Below are 23678 nucleotides of genomic sequence, written 5' to 3' on the forward strand. Positions count from 1 at the left end.
CCGTCGCCCTGCCTGTGCGTGGTTTTTATTTCATGTGTTGTGGAAAGGAGTTCAGGAGCCTTGCTAAGCGCCTCCCAGGCTCACCACTGTATCATATTGTTAGCCGTAATGAACCCGTTGTCTTTATCCATGTAGGACACGGTGGTCCAAAGTGCAGCCCGGGGGCCATAAAATGTACTTAATTCATTATTAACTCATTCAATTTCAGATATTTTTCAAACGATACGCCAGATGATTTTGACTGATATTTCAAAGTACGCAAAATGTTAAAAATTTGCAGTAGAACAAAGGTAAGTTTCAGGAAAATATCAGTTGCCAACTAAAAAACAGAACTAAAATAAACTAAAATAAAGTAAGATAAGATGAGATGAGACTAATTAAATTCATTCATTCATTCATTCATTTTCTACCGCTTTTCCTCACAAGGGTCGTGGGGGGTGCTGGAGCCTATCCCAGCTGTCTTCGAGCAAGAGGCGGGGTACACCCTGGACTGGTGGCCAGCCAATCACAGGGCACATATAGACAAACAACCATTCACACTCACATTTGGAGTCGCTAATTAACCTAGCATGTTTTCGGAATGGGGGGTGGGGGTAATTGGAGTACCCGGAGAAAACCCACGCATGCATGGGGAGAACATGCAAACATGCCGAGGGTGGAATTGAACTCCGGTCTCCTAGCTGTGAGGCCTGTGGAGTTTGCATGTTTGCGTGGGTTTTCTCCGGTTTTACTCCGGTTTCCTCCCACATTCCAAAAACATGCTAGGTTAATTAGCGACTCCAAATTGTCCATAGGTATGAATGTGAGTGTGAATGGTTGTTTGTCTATATGTGCCCTGTGATTGGCTGGCCACCAGTCCAGGGTGTACCCTGCCTCTCTCGCCCGAAGACAGCTGGGATAGGCTCCAGCACCCCTCTGCGACCCTCGTGAGGAAAAGCGGTAGAAAATGAATGAATGAATGAATGAATTTAATTAGTCTCATCTCATCTTATCTTACTTTATTTTAGTTTATTTTAGTTTTGTTTGGTCTATTATTATGAACTCAACTCATTATTTGTAACGAAGGCTGTCATTTAATTTCATTCATTCATTTTCTACCGCTTTTCCACACGAGGGTCGCGGGGATGCTGGAGCCTATCCCAGCTGTGTTCGGGCAAGAGGCGGGGTACACCCTGGACTGGTCGCCAGCCAATCACAGGGCTAATTTAATTTAATTTAATTTAATTTAATTTAATTTAATTTAATTTAATTTAATTTAATTTAATTTAATTTAATTTAATTTAATTTAATTTAATTTAATTTAATTTAATTTAATTTAATTTAATTTAATTTAATTTAATTTAATTTAATTTAATTTAATTTAATTTAATTTAATCTTAGTTTATTTTACTTTATTTTAATTTTGTTTGGTCTATTATTGTGAACTCAACTCATTATTTGTAATGAAGGATGTCACGATGTGGGAGTTAGCCTCCGTGACAGTTCATTTAGTTTCCTTTCATGCCTTAGTTCCTGGTTGATGCCCTTATTTTGAATTCACTTCCTGTGTTGCTCTATTCTGTTTTCCGTAGCTTTGCATTTATCCCTCGCACCTGTTTCCCATTTGAGTGATTGAGTGTATTTAGTTCAGGTGCGCCCCCCCCCCCATTATGTCGTTGGGTCATTGTGGTTTTGTGTTCATGTTAGTCGTCTTTAAAACACGTTTCCCTGCATTTGGGTCCTGCTCTTTACATCCTGGGGCCACAACACAACACCGACAAGACAACCTGATTGGAGGTTTTGTGACTCCACAAATCGGCACCATGCTGGTAAGCGTTTTGGAGTTGTGGGTGTGTGTGTGGCTTAGTGTTGTGTGTCCAATGATTCGGGTCCAGTATGCCTACAGGCTGCAGGGCGGCACATGATGATAAGGTCAAGTCTCATAATAATGTCACATACCTTTAGGTAGTGCAGATCAATATGGAGGCAAGGAGGCGGATTGTACCTCAAATAAAAACCTCTCTGGCAAAAAAAGAAAGGAAAAAAAATGTGCTTTTAGCCACCATCATATTGCCTTTTGTGAAGCGTGGAACCATACGGTTGCCATCGTCATGAACTCTGCTTTAAACAAGCAATGAAAACAGCTTTTATTATTTTCCGAGTATCTCCAATGGCTACAAAAGCCTCTGTTCAACTCCTTTGTTCATGCTAGCTAACCTTCTTTCCAACATCAGCTGTTCCGGCCTCTTTGTTGTGGTTCTTTTTGCATATTTTAACATCTGAAACTGCATCTTTCTAACAAATTTTTAAAAGATCTGACTTTCTGTGAGACCTTGAATGCATCCTGGTTGAGTACTAACTAGTGATTGGATGAGCCTAAGGGATAAAGAGGTGGCATGTTATACTTTTTCTGCTTTTCCGACCTCTAAATGTTGCTGGTATGTTTCCGATAATGAGGTTTTGCTCATTTGGAAGTGAACCCTGAAAGAAATTTGGGATGGATGGCTCTCAACGCTGTGTTTCGGAGAGTTTTATGATTATTATTATTATTATTTTTCTAACAGTGACTCACTGTGACTTTATGGTGAGATGGCAATGGCTCCAACCCATAATCTGTAGGTATGACCCCCTCCCTCACAACACACACACACACACACACACCTCCCCGCTAAATTTCCTAAAGAGGCAAGCATCAGGTAGAAGTGGTTGGAGTTGCAAATTCCATGTGAAGAGAAAAATGTGTTTGCAGTATGTGCTGAAAAACAGCAGCCTGCAGTCATGTAGATGATCTTTGATAGTGTTTTGCAAAAGGCCTATCAAGACAGCAGCCTGTGATATAGAGGATCTTTGACCAGCGTTTTGCAACGGGTCCCGCCTCTCGCCCAAGACAGCTGGGATAGGCTCCAGCACCACCGCGACTCGAGTGAGGATAGCGAATAGGTAATAGGTAGCGAATGAATGAATGAATGAATCTATAATTAGCTTATAATTAGAAAACACTTCACTGTTTGCTCCTTTTCCCTTATTTTGTCCTCATTTAATTGAATTTTTTTTAATTTTCAACTTAAAATTTTAAAACTTAAACTTAAAAAATGTCTCAGTAATGTGGCTTCATTTCCATAATATTAAAACGTTTAGCCCCAACATAATTTTCCAAAAATTGCAATTATTTAAAAATTATTAAAAATTGTTTTTTGTTGTTTCTTACAACTTTATGACTTAAAAATGTTTTTATTAATGAATAATATTTTTATATAAATAAATAAAATAACTGATCAAGGACAATTTTTTTTTAGATGTGTAGCAAAGCCTGTTTAAAAAAAAAAAGCTGTCCATGAAGTCGGGGGCAGGGTGGGTCCTTTTTCCCCATTTTTCCTCATTAAATTTTTTTTTAAATTTTCAACTTAAAAATTCTTTCAAATTTTTTTTTATTAAATATTTTTTTAATGAATAAATAAAATAACTGATCCTGGACAAGTTTTTTTTTATTTAAAGATGTGTAGCAAAGCCTGCTTTAATTTTTTTTTTTTTTTAAAAGCTGTCCGTGAAGTTGGGGCAGGGTGGGTCAGACGAGGTACCATGTCCGTTCCTTCATGACGTCATAAAAATCCCATAAACCGGAGCACCTCTCCTCTCAGAAGTGTAGCAAAGAAACGAGGGATGATGGAATTTTCTCACGTTTGGTGCTCATAAACAGACTCCGGGGACACGTATTACTGTTAGAACATCATTAAAAAAAAGTGACTTTTGCATGACAGGGGGACCCGGTTTCTCCACACGATGCTGTGAAGTGTATTTAACGCTTATGAGAAGACGCTCCTCTGAGTAAACCTGACCTGGTGTGACAACACATAAAACATGTCAAGCGGCAGGTAAAAAGTGATTAATTCAGGCGTCCCCGCCGCCGCTGCCACCTCCCTCATTAGTTTGACTGTCCCCGCGCTGTAATACAAGGCTTGTCAGCGGCTTGATGCTAATTGACCTCCTTTCCGTACTTCTTCTTGTGCAGAAATGAAAAGATCTCCGCCGCCCTGTGATGGCGCGTGTCACAATGTGATCCGACAAATTAAAAAGCGCTCGGCTGTCATGCTGTCATGGCGGCCTCATCAGCTATAATGATCATTTTCCTTCTTCTTCCTGTTGCCGTGGGTGTGTGTGTGTGTGTGTGTGTGTCATCGTCGGCCTACCTACATTTGTTCATTGTGTATCAGATATGAGGCATCAGCTCGGCATGATGACCAGATATGTTATAGTTATCCTTATTATTATTATTATTATTATTATTATTATTATTATTTGCATTTTTACACTTTCGTTTGTTGAGAACTTAGCTATGTTCTCGTGCTAAAGATCACAAAAAGGTCAAAACTTTCTGAGGAAAGTCTGCATCCAAACAAAATGTAGCAACAGCGTCACAAAGATGTTAATGCTAGCTTAGCTAGTGGACTGGGAACAACACCGCTATTGTTTTAGCATTAGCATCAATGCTAACATTGCTGTTTGGAGTTGTGCGTTTCCAGCTGTCCGGTTTGTATTTAGCACAGGCATTCAGTGGCTGGGTGTTAGCATTAGCATCAATGCTAAAATGACTGTTTTTGAGTTGTGTATGATGCTAGTCCAAACTCTGTCTAAAGGTTTTTCATAAGCACAAAAATATTGTTTTTATATCTTAAAACCTGACACATGTAGCACAAATTGAAAATTGTTTATTTTATTTTATACTTTCTTTCACTTTAATAATAATACATTTGTATGGAAAATGAGCATGTAGTATATCCACATTTTGCAGAAATTTACCTTTGTTTTTGTGTACATTTTTTAATATTATTAAATAATTCCATTTTAACGTATTATCACATACAATATTTAGCATATTAATATAAATATTATTATATAAGAAAACTATATAGATATATACACAAATGTATAATGTTATACTTAGTTAAAATTAAATCTAAATATATATATTACATATTCCCTTATGTATATTCAGTGTTTATTTGTATTTTTTAATGTAATTTATTTTATTTTAATGTAAGGTTTAAAGGGCAGTAATAAAGGAAAAATTCATTATGATGAAAAATCGTATTACTATTGTTACAAATATATTCAGGTTTCCTTTATTTATTAATTTATTTTCAATAATATATTTGTTAATTCTTATATTATTTTTTTGCATTTTTATAAAATAAAAAAAACATATTTTTAATCCAATATAATTTTGGGGTGTTTTTGCCCCTGGTGTGCAGAAAGTGCGACTAATGTTGTGAACATTAGACGAGCAGGTAAAAAGAAAAAAAAAAAAAAAAAGAGAGAAACGGGTCTATGGAATATGTGTGAGAGAGACCACGCCCTCACCATCCCCGCCTGTCTAAGCAGAATCCCACTGGGATCTGCCACACACACACACACACACACACACACACACACACACACACACACACACCCTCACACACACCCCAGTCATTAATTCCTGCTTTGCATCTCCACACCATGTAATATTTATGGGTCACCGCAGCTTTGTATTCACAAATGGAAACGCCAGGAGAAAAAAGGGGGAAAAGACACGGATACCTCAATCAATCCCATAAATAAGCTTCACGCTGTCACTTCATCACCCCCCCCCCATCCCTTATTCCATCCTCCCAGCCATCCTCAGTCAACCACTGCTTAGGCAGCATTCTTCTCTTTGACCTCTAAACAAGTGTTTTTGTGTATGAGGGATTGTCAGGCTGCATTTAGCGGCATCACAGCAGTTGGGAAGCTAAGGAATGGGGGTGGAGCGTTCCAAGGCGGCGGGAAAAAATGCATTAGTCAGGAAAATCTTTTAAATCCCAACACATGAGATGCGGAAAAAGCTACACAAATAGTGAATAAAATACTGTACTACATGTTGATGTGACTTGTGCCGTATGATGCTCCTCAGTCTCCACTTGGATAAAATGCATCTTCTAATAAACTGCCATAAAATAACAAAAACAAACACATATGCTAATGTTAGCATGCCCTGTTGCTGTGACTTGTGCAGCATTATGCTCCATAGTCTCCACTTTGCTGTAGTAGTACTGACTTTCCTGTTAAATAAAATGTATATTGATACACGACTATGAATATGACGAAAACAAACATATGCTAATGTTAGCATGCCCTGTTGCTGTGACTTTAATCATTATGCTCCATAGTCTCCACTTTGCTGTAGTAGTACTCTGACTGTCCTGTTAGATAAAATGTGTCTTCTGATACACGACGATGAATATGACAAAAACAAACACATATGCTAATGGTAGCATGGCCTGTAGCTGTGCCTTGTGCAGCATAATGCTCCATAGTCTCCACTTTGCTGTAGTAGTGCCCTCACTCTCCTCTTAGATAAAATGTACAGTATCTTCTGATACACAACTATAAAATAATAAAAACAAACATGCATGCTAATGTTATTGTGCCCTGTTGCTGTGCCTTGTGTAGTGTGATACTCCAGTCTCCACTTTTCTGTAGTACTGCCCTCAGTCCTCTACATGTGCAGTATTATACACCATAGTCTCCACTTTGCTGAGGTTTTTCTCACTGCCCTCAGTCTCCTTGAATAAAAATTATCTTGTAATATACGGCTAGTAATGACTAAAATTGTCATGCATACGTTAGGTTGCCCTGTTGCAGTGTGTCCACAATCTCAACTTTGCTGCAGTAACCAATTTTCTCATTGCGTTCAGTGTACTCTCGGCTAAAGTATTTGTGGTATTGTGGAAAAATTATGTTAACCATTCAATTTTTACTAGATTAAAATGGCTTTCATGAGAAATAAGCGGGACTTAGCATGGGCCGTTCCTCAAAACCTCAGGATTGGTCAGAGCAATTTTTTTTGCGTATTTACCTTTTCGGCATGTGACAAATCCCAACTGACCCAACCGATGGGATGAACCACCTCTCAAAAAAAAAAAAAAAAAATCAACAGTGGTGTCACAACAGAGCCCTGAGGAACTCCCATGACGAACCCCACTTCTGGACCCCCTGTAGAGATTTGAGGAGCACTTTGGCGTCTCTAATCCACTCCAAATGTGCTGATCATTTCCCTTGCCAGGACACCGTGAGCCTCGGTGTCACCAGAGCGTTCTCCCGGGAATTGCTCAGCCAATGATAACAAAGTAGCCAGATGTCTGGCGCTGGCAGCGTCCCAGAAGCCAGGCATCAGCATCCGCCGTGGGCCACACATCAAAGATACCTGAGACTTACTTACGGGCACAAAATATGTGTTGCTTACTCTACACTTCCCATTAATAACAATCTGGGAGAATTTGTATTTCTAATTAAGTGCTTTCTTTCGCTTGCTCTAGGACGTCTAAGGCTGCTGCAGCAGTACTTTTTTTTTTTTTTTTTCGGCTGCGAGTCAACAACAGGAAGTCGGATGCGGCGGTGTCTTGAAGGAGCCAGATCAGCTTTAAAAAGCGCTTCTGAGGCTCACAACACCTCCTGACTTTCCCCTCCATAAACAAACAAACAGCGGAGGCGTCAGCACATTTCCGTTTAATCATGCCTTCTCCACGCTTGGCCCTGCGTGCACCTCGAAAGCTTCCACGCGCTGACCTGATTTTTTCCGACATGGAAAAAAATAAAAGTCGTCATCGGTTGAAAAATAAGACAGTCACTTTTAATTATTAGTTTAAACGACAATTAATTTGAAAAATAACTAGGAATTAGCAACAGTAATAAGGAAAGTGAAATTGCGGTATCAGATTATATTATCTTGATTCTGGTATAATATCAATAACATAATGAACCAAAATATTCTCCGTTATTTTTTCACCATCAATATAATCCCTGGTTGACCTTGTTATGTAACTTTCTTTCACTTTGATAATAATACATTTGTAAGGGAAATGAACATGTAGTATCTCAACGTTTTGCAGAAATTTACCTTTTGTTTTTTGCATACAATTTTAAAAATAAATTTAGAGGCGCTTTGTATTTAAAAAAAAAATAATTATTTAAAAAAATTAATTAATTAAAATTTTATTTTAACGTATTTAATAAACCAAAAAATTCTCCATGTTTTTTCACCATCATCAATGTAACTTCTGGTTGACCCGGTTATGTAACTTTCTTTCACTTTGATAATAATAATAATAATGATAATGCATTTGTCAGGAAAATTAACATGTAGTATCTCAATGTTTTGCAGAAATGTACCTTTGTTTTTTGTGCACACATTTTTAAATACATTTAGAAGCACTTTGTATTAAGCAATCATAATAAATATTATTAAAATTAAATTTTAATGTATTTAATAAACCAAAAAAAATCTCCACATGTTTTTTTCAATTATCAATGTAACTTCTGGTTGACACTGTTATGTAACTTTCTTTCCCTTTGATAATAATAATAATAATACATTTGTAAGTAAAATGAATGTAGTATCTCAACGTTTTGCAGAAATGTACCTTTTTGGTTTTTTGTGTACAGTTGTTAAATAAATTTAGAGGCGCTTTGTATTAAGCAATCATAATAAATATTATTAAAAATACGGAGGACGACCTACAGGTGTTCAGAAGCTGAGCGAGGGAAAAGAGAGTGTGAAACGTCAGAGCAGATGGGGGCCGAGAGTCAGGGCCAACCTGACTTGCTGGTGTAAATATGGATCTTCCCAAGCCATGTCGACAAAGTGTTACTCCGGCAGAAAATGGCATAAAGTGTAACCGTCAATGGAAAGGTTTCCTTTATCGGTCGAGGTGGACACTGCTCCACAAGTGGTAGAAAGCTTTTTTTCACCTACCCTAAATGAGTAGGGTTGAAAATGTGAGGTAAAAGTAGTGGCTTATACACCAGAAATTATGGTACTTTGGTACCAGTGAGGATCCAGAATCTTTTATTTTTGAGTGTAAATATACGGAGGACGAACTACAGGTTTTCAGAAGCTGAGAGAGGGAGATGAGAGGGTGAAACGTCGGAGCAGATGGGGGCCGAGAGTCAGGACCGACCTGACTTGCTGATGGAAATATGGATCTTCCCAAGACATGTTGACAAAAATCAAGCGTTACTCCGACAGAAAATGGCATAAAGTGTAACCGTCAATGGAAAGGTTTCCTTTATCGGTTGAGGTGGACACTGCTCCACAAGTGGTAGAAAACTTTTTTTCACCGACCCTAAATGAACTGGAAAGGAAGCCTGAGGCCAGCCGATACCATGGTGCAGTTAGTCACCATGGTATCGATACAAAGTCCATGTATCCCTTTTGCTTGGTTAATATGCAGACCAATACTGCTAATATTGGGTACAATTTGTGTATGACTATATGGTTGCATACAGTATGTTGTGTCTATTAAATGTCCTGCCCCCCCCCCCCCCCCCCCCCCAACATGTTTAAGTCTGACTTAAACATGAAAAAATACCACAAAAGTAATTTTCTTAAAAATCCAGAGATTCCAGCTCCTCAGTGGCTCATCACTCCTCAAACAGCTGCTCTTGGCCCAGACTGTTATTAATGTGCGCTGAATTATTTAACAGCGTAAAATTACCATTGCTCTTTTGAAAAGATTTTTTTTTGCCTACACACAATTAAAGAGCATTATAGTGATTTTTTTTTTTAATGGAAGTGAAACTGTTTTCCTTGTTATGGAGGCTGTTATATGTTATATTCTCTGATTGGCGGAGGGGACACTTTTGGCTCTGACCTTTAAAGACATGGATGGAGTACAGTACGACTGCATCATTGCTATTTATTACATTATTCTTATTTTCTTTGGCAATTTTACAATAAAAATATTGAATTCAAACCACACTTTCTAATATATATTTGAATTTTTGTTTTTATTTTATGTTCCTAAAATGTTGTTGTACATGGTATCATACACACTGTCACCTGGTATATTTAAATTTTTACAATTTTACTCACAATTTGTCATCATCTACATGTTTATATACTTTTTTTTTTTACTGTAACCCAACCGTCTATCATTTATATACACTTTTTAAATTAGTTTGTAAAATTTTATTTTATTTACAATTTTATTAATACACTGCCATCCTCTGTTTAATATTATTTTTATTTAATTATTATATTTAATATATGTATTATTCTTAATTATTATTATTATTTTTTAATATATTATAAATTATATTTTGTCACATTAAGTCATTTTCTATTTTTTATTGTTTACAATTTTATCAACCCTGTCATCTGTTGGATTAAAATTTATTTATTTTTTTACATTTTTGTTTTACTATTTTACTCACATTTAGTCTTCCCTACATTTTGGAAATTAATTACAATTAGTTTATTTACAATTATAACAATACATTGCCATCCTCTGTTTAATATTACTATTTTTATTTTATTATTATATTTAATATATAATATTATAAATTAAATTTTTGTCACATTAAGTCATTTTCTATTATTTTATTGTTTATTTATTACAATTTCATCAACCCTGTCATCTGTTGGATTTCAAAAAAATATTTTTTTTTTTACTTTTTTTTTTTATATTATTTTACTCACATTTAGTCATCCCTACATTTTGGAAATTAATTCTGTTTTCAACGTAACTCAGCACTTGAACGTTGGTGCTGAGCCCATTGCAATGAATGAAGTCCGCACATCTCCAGTAGATGGGTTGATCTGACAAATCCTGAAGTAAATTTGATCAAATGTAGAATTTCATCAAATCTGCTTGGGCATCAACACGTAGCAAGCAGCTGGGGAAAAAAAACACTGAAGTTGGTTGGATTGCCTGCCTTGTTCCCCTTGATTGAGCTTTTCTCCAAACAATAAATCACACAAGACCTTGAAAGATCACCCCTAATTTCTACTCTCCGGTATTTAAAATGTTTTAGCTGGCATGTATTGACGTGGGTTTCAGTTGGAGTCCCGCCACCCAGCTTTTGGGGTCCACCGCTCGAAGGCGTCTAAAAGAGGAATTCCGTCATTTTCCTGGGTTCTCACTGTAAGAACGTTGTCAAAAACATACGGTAGCTGTCACCGTGCCGTCACTCTTATTCCACATGGACAATTGTCCACAGCCAAGGCCAGCCGCTCTGCAATTGGCAGTAATTGGCACGTCGTCTTGGCTGTCCATGAAAGTCCACAGGCAGAATAGCCAAAAAGGATGTGTGGACGTGTCTTCTCCTTCTGACATGATGAATGACAGCCTGACTGTCCTTCTTTCCCCGATCAGAAGACAAAGTCTCTTCTGTTTCTGGTGCTGCTGCTACTTACTGCTGCTGCTGCATTGGGCTTTTTTGTTGTTATGTCTCCAGGCATGAGCAGTCCCCTCTTATTACCACAATGCCTCATGTGGTTAGGAAGGCCACTGGAGGTACCCTGGTGCAAGAGATCACAGAACACTTCATGCCACGGGGAAGAAACCCCCCCTAAAAAAAAAAAATGGCATCATTCACCCGAACCCCCCTCCACCATCTCTTCTGGTTCTCAAAGCTGGTGAGTGTGTGCGTTTTACTTCAGTGAGGACGGCAGGGCGAAAAGATGCTGTCATGTTTTTTTTTTGTTTTTTTTTTTTACTGACACATTTTACATTTAAATTTTTATGGTTTTTTTTTGTATTTTCGTTTTAACTTTTTTTTTCTTTTAAATATTTAAATAAATATTTTTAATTTGTTGGTACAATTGTATCAATACTGTCATCATCCAAATACTTTTTTATTTATTTATTTTTTTACAATTTTACCCACATTTAGTCCATCCATCTTGGGTCGTGGGGGTGTGCTGAAGCCTATCCCAGCTGACTGTGGGCAAGAGGTGGGGTGGGGTACACCCTGGACTGGCCTACATTTAGTAATTTTCTGCATTTTTTAAATGTAACCCACACTTTATCATCTTTTTTCATTTTGTTTTTATTTAAATTTCTTAAAATGTGGTTTTGCAATTTTATCAAAACTTGGCCATCCTCTACATTATTATTATTATTTTGTACTTTTTTCTCATTTATTTTATTATGTATTAGTTTGTTTGTTGAATTTGTTTATGCTGCTGCTACTTTTTCTTTTACATTTTTTCCCATATTTACTCCTGCATGTTTTCAAATTAATTTAGTTATTATTTTTATTTAACCAACATTTCATCAAGTATTTTTTTTATTTTATTTGTAATTTTATTTTCTTAAAATGTGTAACACTTTCCATCATCTACATTATTATTATTATTATGATAAAATCACATTTTTTCATCCTCTACCTTATTATTATTATTTTTTACTTTTTTCTCACATTTATTTTGATGATTTATTAGTTTGTTGAATTTGTTTATTATGCTGCTACTTTTTCTTTTTACATTTTTTCCCACATTTACTCCTTCATTTTTTCAAATTAATTTAGTTTATTTTTGTATTTAACCAACTTTTCATCAACTCTTTAATTTTATTTGTAGTTTTATATTCTTAAAATGTGTAACACTTTCATCATCTACATTATTATTATTAATATTATTTTTGATAAAATCACATTTAGCCATCCATTATTTTTATTATTATTATTATTATTTTTTAAATTTTCCCCACATTAGTGGTCGTCACCATTAAGTATTAATTTTCCCAATCCCAGCCACACTTTTCCAGGCCGTGCATCATCCATGAAGATGTTTATTTATTCCGGCGATGTCATCTTTAGTCAACAATTAGGGCGGATGTCAGTGGAGCTTCGCCACAGGTTGACAGTCTGACTGCGGAGCAGCTTTATTTCTCTCCAATGACCTTCCGTGAGGGCTGGTGGTGGCGTGGGAGTGAAAGTAGCGCCGGTGGTGGTAGTGGTGGTGGTGTGTGGGGGTTCTACCTAATATGCTGTCTGGCCGCAGGGCCTGTGGGGAGCGTGCTTGGATTATTATGTTAATGCATGTGCCTCCTGCCCTCTGCTCAGTCCCAGCTGGCCTGGCTGTCGTTAGGAAGTGCTTTGCTCTGACAGAGGAGTAATATGCTCCGTGATTGAGGGGCCAAAAGATCGAGCTCCATAAGAAAGAGTGGGGGGGGGGGGTCTGCACTGATAAGCATATGATAAAAGTGCCATTGTATGTGAATGCCTCTGAGACATGACTTAGCAATTCCTATAGATTCCATAATGAATATGTATGACGGCTTTTGTGGAGTTCCGTCTAATTGCCCATAGCGTTATCGCGCTAGCTAGCCGTGTCGTTTTATTCGACTTTTTTTACGTGCCCTCCGCCGTCTACCTGTAAATATTACGACTGGGAAGAATTGGTTTCATGTCATTTTTGATGTTTGGGAAGTCCAAAATGAAAACATTAGCATAGCATGCAAGGCTAACCTGTTTGTGTTTACTCAAGGAACGCATTTTCTACAATCGGCAGCAATAACGATGCAGTGGATGGACGTTTATGGTAAACCGAAACACTGACATCTATTTCATGCTAAGAGTCCGTTAGCTTTTAAACAACATCGCTAACTCACAAGCAAAAATGGTAATGTGGGTTTTTCATCGGATTGCGATGAACTCAGGAACTCGGCAAAAATAGCACAAAGAATCTGACATTAAAAAGTACTCCATCATGTGTTTGTTTGTTAGCAATAGCATAAGGAGGACAATGGACGTCGACGGTGGAACCTTGGTTAGCGTCGAAAATTTACGCCACAATTTTGCCTCGATTTGTGTGCATTTGGTTTGTTAGCATGCAATAGTGCGCATGTTATCAATACACCGGTTGAGTCGATCTATTTTTATCCCATAGCGTCCTTCTTTGTCAACATACTTTTACTAGCTAGCTAAACAAAATGGTATCTGGACCAGAAGTGATGTCATCAGCAGCTGACTCTCAAAAATGTTAACATAAAACATGTTTTTATACTTTTTTTCTTGAAAATAGAGAATAAAATATGAACAGAAAAGATTAAATTCTAAAAATAAAAACAATATTTTTTTAAAGGTTATAACATGGTAAGAAACAAACAAAACAAAGTTGCAATTTTTGGAAAAATATATTGAGGCTAAACGGTCTAATATTATTAAAATAATACACATAAAAAACACATCTAAAAAAACAAAACAAAAAACAACTTGTCCAGGATCAGTTATTTTATTTATTTAAAAAAATATTTAATAACATTTTTTAAAAGGTCATGAAGTTGTAAGAAACAAACAAAACAAAATAAATTAGCAATTTTTGGAAAATTATATTGGGGCTCAACGTTCTAATATTATGGAAATAATACACATCTAAAAAAAAACTTGTCAGGGATCAGTAATTCTATTTATTAAAAATATATAATTAATGAAAAAATATTTTTTAAAACGTCATAAAGTTGTATGGAACAAACAAAACAAAATAAAGTTGCATTTTTTGGAAAATTATATTGGGGCTAAACGTTTTAATATTATAGAAATTAAGTCACATTACGGAAAGAAAATTTTGAAAGAATTTTTAAGTTGAAAATTAAAAGAAAATGAAATGAGGACAAAATGGGGGGAAAAGGAAAAAACAGTGAAGTGCTTTCTAATTATAGGCTAATTATAGATTCATTCATTCATTCATTTTCTACCGCTTATCATCACAAGGGTCGTAAGGGTGCTGGAGCCTATCCCAGCTGTCTTGAGGCAAGAGGCGTGGTCCACCCTGGACTGGTGGCCAGCCAATCACAGGGCACATATATAGACAAACAACCATTCACACTCACATTCATACCTATGGACAATTTGGAGTCGCTAATTAACCTAGCATGTTTTTGGAATGTGGGAGGAAACCGGAGTACCCGGAGAAAAAACTCACACATTCAAACTCCACACAGACATGGCCGTGGGTGGAATCGAACTCAGGTCTCCTAGCTGTGATAAACACTTGTCCACCGTGCGGCTCATCACTTAATTGGGATTGTTTGGGATGGTATTCATGTGTGAATCCGCTCACCCACAAAACCTCAGAGATACCCAAGCTTCCCTCGAAGAAGAAGAAGAAGAGCAGATGTTTGCGTATCATGTTGCTTCATCACAGATATTCCTGGTCGTTGCAGGAGATCTTGTTGGGAATTTTTTTACGGAGCTGTCAGCGAATCTCCGACAGCCATTGTTTGAACTGGGACTAGAAGCGCTGTGGAAAAAGGTGGAGCTGGCATATTTATTCGGAGTGGGTGAAGGCGGGGAACGAGGGGGGGGGTGGCTGTCACCCACTTGACAGCATCATCTGACTGCATGCCTCGTTAGCTGAGCAGGGGATGCATTTAATAGAGACATTATTTCATCAAGACAATGGCTGCCAAATGGCGAGGCCCTGAGCACGCCGCACGGCAATGAGGACGAAGCCCCGCTCGCTTTTTGCCACATTTCATTAAAAACGACATTTATACCAACACTGAGGATGCCAGTCGAGTCGATCGGAGTTAGTCGACGTTACGTGGAGTCAAAAAGCTCGATATCACTGATACCTTCTTAGTTCTACTATAACAATAATAATGATTGGATAAGAAAAATAATAATCATCATCATAATGAGTACATTACAGTACATAATTCCTTATATTTACTTAAAAATACAAACTAAAATAGTACAATTATGAAAGATTAACATATGTTTGATGCATTATGATTACTATATTATAACTATATAACAGTACTTCTCCATTATTTACGTCCCAAGGGACAAAATGGAGAGCATACAAATGTATTGAAGAGTCAAAATGCATGCTGAGTACTATTATTTCTTACATGTTGGTAGGTCCACATTGGAATGGAAGCCTCCACCCTGACGGGGGAGGGAGGGCGCCCCCCCCCCCCCCCCCCACTATTTGGGAGGGCGCCCCCCCCCCACACTATTTGAGAAGCACTGGTGTATAATAATAATAATAATAATAATAAGGAACCCTTGAAGCAAAATAATAATAGTAATAATAATATATTACACAACATTAAATCATAATAATACCCTTGGAAAAAAACAAAATAAATACTATAAATACAAAATAAAACAACTATAATAGTAATAATAATATTATATTATGTAATTAGAGTAAATGTTTTACATATATTTGAATCAATATCCTGAGTACATTATATAATAACTGTTTGAGCTTGTGGGTGACTTCGGATGAAAAAATAATAATATGACAATAATATTAATATCATAGATAAATTAGAATGAGAATGGGTATTAAGTAAATAAATCATGAGGAATAAATATATGAAATAAATAATAGGAACTAAGTAAAATGTAGTTATAATAAGTAATAACAGATATTTGATTTATTACTGTTAATTTATTTATTTATTTTTAATTTTTTTATTTATTCATTCATTCATTTATTATTATTATTATTAGTAGTATTATCAATTCATGAATAATAAGTTATTATTATTGTTATGTATTTCTTCTGACGTATTTATTATTATTATTGTTATTATTATTATTTATTCTTATTATTGTTATTATAAAAACATACAGCTTTGTGTTTGAGGGTGAAGTAGGAAAATGTAAATGAGATTATTATTATATTTATTATTATTTGTTTACTTTTTAATTCATTATTATTATTATTATTATTAGGGTTAGGGTTATTATTATTATAAAAACATAGAGTTTTGTTTTTGAGGGTGAAGTAGGAAAATGTAAATGAGAATAAAGTCAATTGATCCAAAATAATGAGCAGGATAAAAAGCACAGAAGTTATTCCCAATTAGAGTAAATATTGTTAAAAGCTGCAACTCCTGGTGTTTAAAGATGCGTAAAGATGATGGTGGAGTGTCAAAGAAAAAAAATGTTTAAAAACAGTTTAAATAGGCTTTCATTTCTTTTCTTTTCTTTTTTTCTCATTCTTTGCCTTCACCTCCAAAGCAGCCCAGGCGGTGCAGCGCTGACGTTTAGTGTGCTATTTACCCTCCAATTACCATCTTTACAGGCAGGAGAGCGGTGAAGAGGCCCTTTCTCTCCTCGAAGCGACTCAAAGAGGGAACAAACAATAACAAAGAAGGGGGGGGGGGACTCCTGCTTGTAATCCGGGAAGACGTGAAAAAAGACGAGTGGGCCTCAATTGATGGAGATGAAATTGAAGTTGATTAAAAGGCAAACAAAACACGGAATGGGGGGGGTTAAGGAGGGGAGAGTGGGGGTTCTCCTCCTCCACACCCAAGTATCCCTACGTACTTACGCTAGTTCCGTCAACAACACTTACAATGTCGGCTTTCCTTGGGATGGCTGTATCTTACAGTACAATACATGTGCTCCGTTCCTCAGCTAAACGAGCTTCCTGTTGAGTCTTTGTAGCGAAATGAACAGCTAGGTATCGATTGGCGATATCGTGTTAGCGATAGTTTTTCATGTTAGCTGCTACGATAATAATATTGCTGTAGCTTGGTTAAGATACAAGTTGGTTATGTACATGGAACACTGATGTGTTTTTTGAGGGGTTCTCAAAATAGGTATTTTCAATGACGTCCTTTGCTAGCTAGCTTATATTAACTCGATTTCTCGCACTAGAATGCATGTTTCACATGAGGGTTGTGGATGATGGGCAAATTTTTTTAAATTAAAATTTAATTAATTTTTTTAGTGCATTTCCCCTTTGAAAAAAAAAGCATATGGTGTAATTTGAAAACATATTTTTAAAATATATTGCAACACTATGCTACTGTTATAAACTATCATTATTTTTTGGAAAATGTATTTTGATGATTTGATGATCCGTTGCTAGCTAGTTTATATTAACTTGATCGCTCGCGCTAGAATGCATGTTTCGCATGAGGGTTGTGGATGATGGGAAAAAAAATTATTTAAATTTAATAATTTTTTTGGTGCAATTTTCCTTTGGAAAAAAGCATATGGTGTAATTTGAAAACTTGTACCTTTTTAAAAAAAAATAAAATATATATTTTTAATAAATAATAATAATAATATAACTTTTTTCCAATCAAATTTTCCAAAAAGTACAACTTTATTTTGTATTGGCTATTCCTTGTAAAAAAAAAAAAAAGAAAGAAAAATCTTTAATTTTTTTACTTTATGTTAAAATTACCTTATTTTTCCTCATAATATTGTACCTTTATTTTCATAAAATTAGGACTGTTTCTTGTTTGAGTACAGCTTTATTTTCTTAATATTTTGACTTTTTTATTCTTGTATCGTATGCGCCACATATGATTACATTTTAATACAAACAGTGGTTAACTTCTTTTTATGCTTGTATGATAATATTACGTTCATAATATTTTTCAAAAGTATGAATTATGGCCAGAGTTTGACTGACCCTGGAACACACATGTTTTTAGTTGGAAAGGTTAACTTCTTTTTACACTTGCACGACCGCATTGCCGGAACAGCTCATAATAATGGCACTAAAAAATGGGGACTTTGGAATTCCAGCAAAATTCCAACAAATTCCACCTTAGACGTGTCGCTGTCCACTCGGGGCGGAGTGGAATGAGGAAGTACTCCGTCTGGATGTCCACTCGAGTTAGTGGTCACTCTACTATGCCTTTTAAAGCGGCCTATAGTTGGAGGCGCTGTTTGTTAGAGAGGCATCAGTCAGTAGACCTCATCCCTCCTTGCTGGATCTGGCTGGCTATGAATAATTGACCCTGTAGTCCAGGCCTTGGCTCATTACTGGACCAAGTGTCCACACGCTCCACCCGCCCCCACCACCCCTACCCCACTTCTTCATCTTTAATGGCCTACGCTCGCTGTGATCGGACGTCCTGTCTCTCCATGCAGGAACCTTCCGCTTGCTGAGATCTTTAAGAATTCTCATGTGGATTGAAGGAGGCTTTTTTTGGGGTGGGGGGTTGGGGGGGTGTCTAGCAGAAGTTGAGCTACAGGAAAGTTCACTGGCAGAAAGTGACTCAAACTAGAGTGGGAACTGGTGTTAGGATGAGTCCTATGAGTCCTGGTGATGTTAGTTTGATATGGAAGTCATCCAGGAAAAAGTTGCAAGACAGAGGAACATTGAATGGAGCAAAGACCTCCACCAGGGTTGAATCCTAATTTGGACCAGAAAAGGAGAAATAAATTAGTTGACCCCACTTCGTACCCCACTTCGGGAACCACTGAATTACATTAACCGGAAACTCTCTCACTTTTTTCATGGTTTGGCCGGTCCTGTGACTTATACTCCAGAGCGCGGTATGTCATTTTTTCGTAACTCTGCAGCCTAATTTTCCCAACATTACAACTTAATTTTGTTTGTTTTGTAATATTATAATTTTAACCAAAAAATTACGTTTTTTCTTTAATATTTCATCTACTAAAATGATTTTTTTTATATTATGTATGTATATTTTATAATATATATAAAATATGTATATTTTATATACTTTTTAATATATATATTATATTATATGTTAGTATTATATATAATTATATATTATATTATAATATATGTTATTATATTATATACATTATATATTTTATCTAATTATTATATTATATATATATTTATATTATATATTTATTTATATATTTTTTATATAATGAGGAATTTTTCTCAGATTCAAATTTTTATCAATATTTTTAATATATTCTTGCTAAATTATTGCAAATTTTTCACTTTATACTTTATACAAGTTTTCTTGTTCAGTTACATTTTTAAATTGTAAAAAAAAAGGCCCCCCATGCCGCACTTTGGACACCCTTTGACTTGGACTAGATGGGGTTGGATGCTGCTGTGCACACTCATGCTGTGACAATAGAGTGTGGCATCCATCAAAATCATATAATAGCTAGCATGAGGAGCGAAAACACTTGGAAAGAAGAAGCCCCTCTTTATTAGCTGTCACCCTTCCTGGGAATATATGTGCAAATAAATGGCCGACCCCCGCACGGGCCCCCGACGCCTCCCCAGCGAGTCAAAGTGTGTCGGGAGGCGGGACAAAGTGTTTGAACGTGGTGGTGGGTGAGGGTCTCGCTCGATGAAAAATCATCACAGGTTCCAAATGCAGATATCGTGTCGGTCCAGCACTCCCACCCTATGTCAGCCGCCATTCGTCACTGTCGGCGAGGCGGCCTCTCATTAAGCGGCGGCGCTGGAGCCGCAACTTAATTTCCTTAAGAGGACCAGACACCTGATTCAATTGTCAGCCCATTACACACTTGTTTAGACCCTTCCATGGGCCTTGGCCGCGGGAGCAGAGATGCACTCCGGCTATATTAAATGTTGCCGACATAATTCCCAGACACATGATTCATGTCTCGCTCACGGCGTCCATCGCTCACCGTGCCGTCAGCGCCGTGGCGGTCCAATCAGCTGTGGCCCTCCGCTTAGAGGGTCTCGTATCATCGGCTCTTATGGCGCTTCTGTTCACACCGGGTCATGAAAAGGCCTCAACCTTTTTGGGGTTTGAGAATATTTCCGATTCAACGTAACTTTCAGTCCCGGCTGAAATTATGGCATGAATTCTGGATGTTAACCAAAAAAAACCACGCTAACCAAGGTTGCACTGTACTTATTTTCAGGTTTTGTGTTATTATGGTGTAAACACAATGGTCCACCAATGGAATAATTCCATTCATTGTCCGTCACTCTCGATGAACCAGGAAATAGTATGCTAACTAACATTCATTAACCGAGGTTGCACTGTACTTACTTTCAGGTTTTCTGTTATTATGTTGTAAACACAATGGTCCACCAACGGAATAATTCCATTCAATGTCCGTCACCCTTTTGGGTTTGAGAATATTTCCGATTCAACGTAACTATCAGTCCCGGTTGAAATTATGGCATGAATTCTGTATGTTAACCAAAAAAAACACGTTAACCGAGGTTGCACTGTACTTATTTTCAGGTTTTGTGTTATTATGGTGTAAACACAATGGTCCACCAACACCCTTTTGGGTTTTGAGAATATTTCTGATTGAAAGTAACTTTCAGTCAGCTGAAATTATGGTATGAATTCTGTATGTTAACCAAAAAAAAAAAACACGCTAACCAAGGTTGCACTGTACTTATTTTCAGGTTTTGTGTTATTATGGTGTAAACACAATGGTCCACCAACACCCTTTTGGGTTTTGAGAATATTTCCGATTCAACGTAACTTTCCGTCAGCTGAAATTATGGCATGATTGGTGGACAATGGTCCACCAACGGAATAATTCCATTCACTGTCCGTCACCCTCGATGAACCAGGAAATAGTATGCCAACTAACATAACAGACAAAAATATTGGGACGCTTGACCATCAAATTCAATTTTGCAGCTATAACAGCAGCCTATAGTGTGCGAAGTCAGTGTTCTGTTGATTTGGATTGAAAAAACAGGCTATGGCGACCAACATGGTACATGGTACATGAAAGTTCCATTAGATTACTATGAGGTCTGGAGAACATTGCCTTAATACACCGCTGGAGCAGAAAAGGGACTTTTCTGCCACATAGTTAGAGGCATTTAGGGTGAAGAATTAGGACTCATGGGGGTCTCAGGCAAAGAAAAAGGTGGCGAAAGGGGTTGTTTTTTTCAGGGCTGGTGTGGAATGAGCAGTGAGCAGGTGGTGAGTCGGCACCCTGGGAGCGAAAGGCCACAAAGTCAGCATGGCGGCGGGCGCAGCTGTGTGACGCTATCGCACACAAAAAGAACAATAATGATGAGTGACGATGATGCAGGAAAAAGCGGGAGATTCCATAACGCGACGACGAGAGGGTTGATGTGCCAGAAAAGACGGCGACGGGCCGACAAACGCAGACGAAAAAAGGCGGCTCTTCCCGCCTCGATAGATAGAGCCGTTGCGCTTTCCAGCATCTGCCGCTTCACCACCCATCGGGGAGCCTCGGCGGGCTCTTCAAACACCCTGTGTGGGTCCTCCTCCTTTTGATGCTCCTGGAGAGGGATGGGGATGAGGAGGGGGAAAGACACTCCTCCACACTCGTCGCTGCAGAACAGATGGATACTAAAAAAAAAAAAAAATGAAGAGGGAAAATAACAAGAAAAATAGGCAGCAGAAAGACACATTATTGTGTGTGATTGACGCAGATGTGCTGTCAAGTTACCAAAATAATAATAGTCAACATGCATTGGGGGAAAAAAAGCAAATGCAGGCATTTTTTTCACTAAATTTCATGACCTTTCATAACTGCGCAGCCTAATTTTCCCAAAATTACAGCATAACTTATAACTTTAACCATAGATGGCTTTTTTTCTTTAATATTTCAACTACTAAAATGAAAATGTTTTATATTATATATTTATATTTTATATATTTTATAAAATATATTCATATAAAATATTTATATTTTATATATTTTTTTAATATATTTTTTTATATTATGAGGATTTTTATCTCAATATTTTGAATATATTCTTGCTTATTTCTATGCTAATTTTTCACTTTTTGTTTTCTTTTTTCTTTTCTTTTAGATTGTGATAAAAGGCCCCCGCGCCACACTTTGGACACCCCTGTTGTAAAGACTTGAACTGGGTAGGGTGGATGCTACTGTATAACTTATAACTTAAACCATAGATGGCTTTTTTTTCTTTAATATTTCAACTACTAAAATGACAATTTTTTTATATTATATATTATATATTAATGTAATAAAAAATTATAATAAATTATTTTATTAATGGCTTTTTACTTAATATACTCAATATGCATAAGAGTTTTTTTTCACTAAATTTCATGACCTATCCAACTTACAGCTTGCGTTTTTGAGTTTTAGACGCTAATTGTTTTACATTTTTATTCATGTACCCCATATGGGAATTAACGTACCCCACTTCGGGAACCACTGAATTACATGTACCGGAAGCAATCAATCTTGGATGGAGAGCTTCTCTCTACCGTCTCCAACGGCAACCGCCTCTGGACTGACAAGTGAAGCTGAAAGGTAAACTGTGGAGACCGGACGTCAAGTAAATGACAATAAAAGAACATCTTAAGGTGTGTGTGATCCTCAAAGACGAGACAAGTCTTGTTTGGAAATACCTGACACTGCGGTGACAACATAACAGCGGAACAAGCTTAGAGGTCCACTCTTTGACGGCTCCGCGTTAAAAAAAACAAAACAACCTGTAGGTACGGTTACTACACTGATCTTCCTGACAGTACTTGGCTGGGTTTCGGCCATGACACCTGTGCTTTTGTTATACTCACAGTAGCAAAAAAAAAACCATAAAGTCAACAAGGCTAATTCAAGTCACGACAGTACCCCCACATCTGTAGGCCAACCCTGAGTTTACATCCAACAGGATGGGTTCGGAAAACCATCTGTTCTAATTTCTTACTTTTAATGACAGTTTCCTCAGGTCGAAAGGCTAGCTGGAAGCGGCAATCAAACCTGCGGTGTTCCACTTTTCCACCTACTCAAACTTTTTCCAACTCTGCTTTATAAGTTACTTTGTGTTGGTATATAATTCATCATTACTGCTTTTGTTGTACTGCTTTTGTGATACTCAAAGTATCAAAAAAACCCATAAAGTCAACAAGGCTAATTCAAGTCACGACAGTACCCCCACCTCTGTAAGCCCACCCTGAGTTTACGTCCAACAGGACGGGTTCGGAAAACCATCTGTTCTAATTTCTTACTTTTAATGACAGTTTCCTCAGGTCGAAAGGCTAGCTGGAAGCGGCAATCAAACCTGCGGTCATCCACTTTACCACCGACTCGAACTTTTTCCAACTCTGCTTTATGAGTTACTTTGTGTTGGTATATAATTCATCATTACTGCTTCATATTTCATTAAACAAACTATCTTAATATTGTAGGTTTTGTCTGTGTGAGTGAGTGTGAGTGTACACTTGCAACTCTTTGTGCAATCGTTCGATCCCCTCATGTGG

The 23678-nt window shown here is 37.0% G+C and overlaps 1 long non-coding RNA gene across 2 annotated transcripts; it reads left to right on the forward strand.

The window, feature by feature from the left end:
• Window positions 1-1657: 1657 nt before the first annotated feature.
• On the forward strand, window positions 1658-22683 carry LOC131140988 (uncharacterized). Of its 2 annotated transcripts, none has more exons than XR_009132486.1 (3): window positions 1658-1808; window positions 11230-11410; window positions 22259-22683. It is a non-coding gene; the product is annotated as an uncharacterized LOC131140988 (long non-coding RNA). The 2 variants fall into 2 exon arrangements; XR_009132487.1 differs by lacking the exon at window positions 22259-22683 and adding an exon at window positions 11668-11802.
• The last annotated feature ends 995 nt before the right edge of the window (window positions 22684-23678 follow it).

The sequence above is a fragment of the Doryrhamphus excisus genome, chromosome 1 (assembly GCF_030265055.1).
Source record: "Doryrhamphus excisus isolate RoL2022-K1 chromosome 1, RoL_Dexc_1.0, whole genome shotgun sequence".
In the NCBI taxonomy this organism is placed as follows: Eukaryota; Metazoa; Chordata; class Actinopteri; order Syngnathiformes; family Syngnathidae; genus Doryrhamphus; species Doryrhamphus excisus.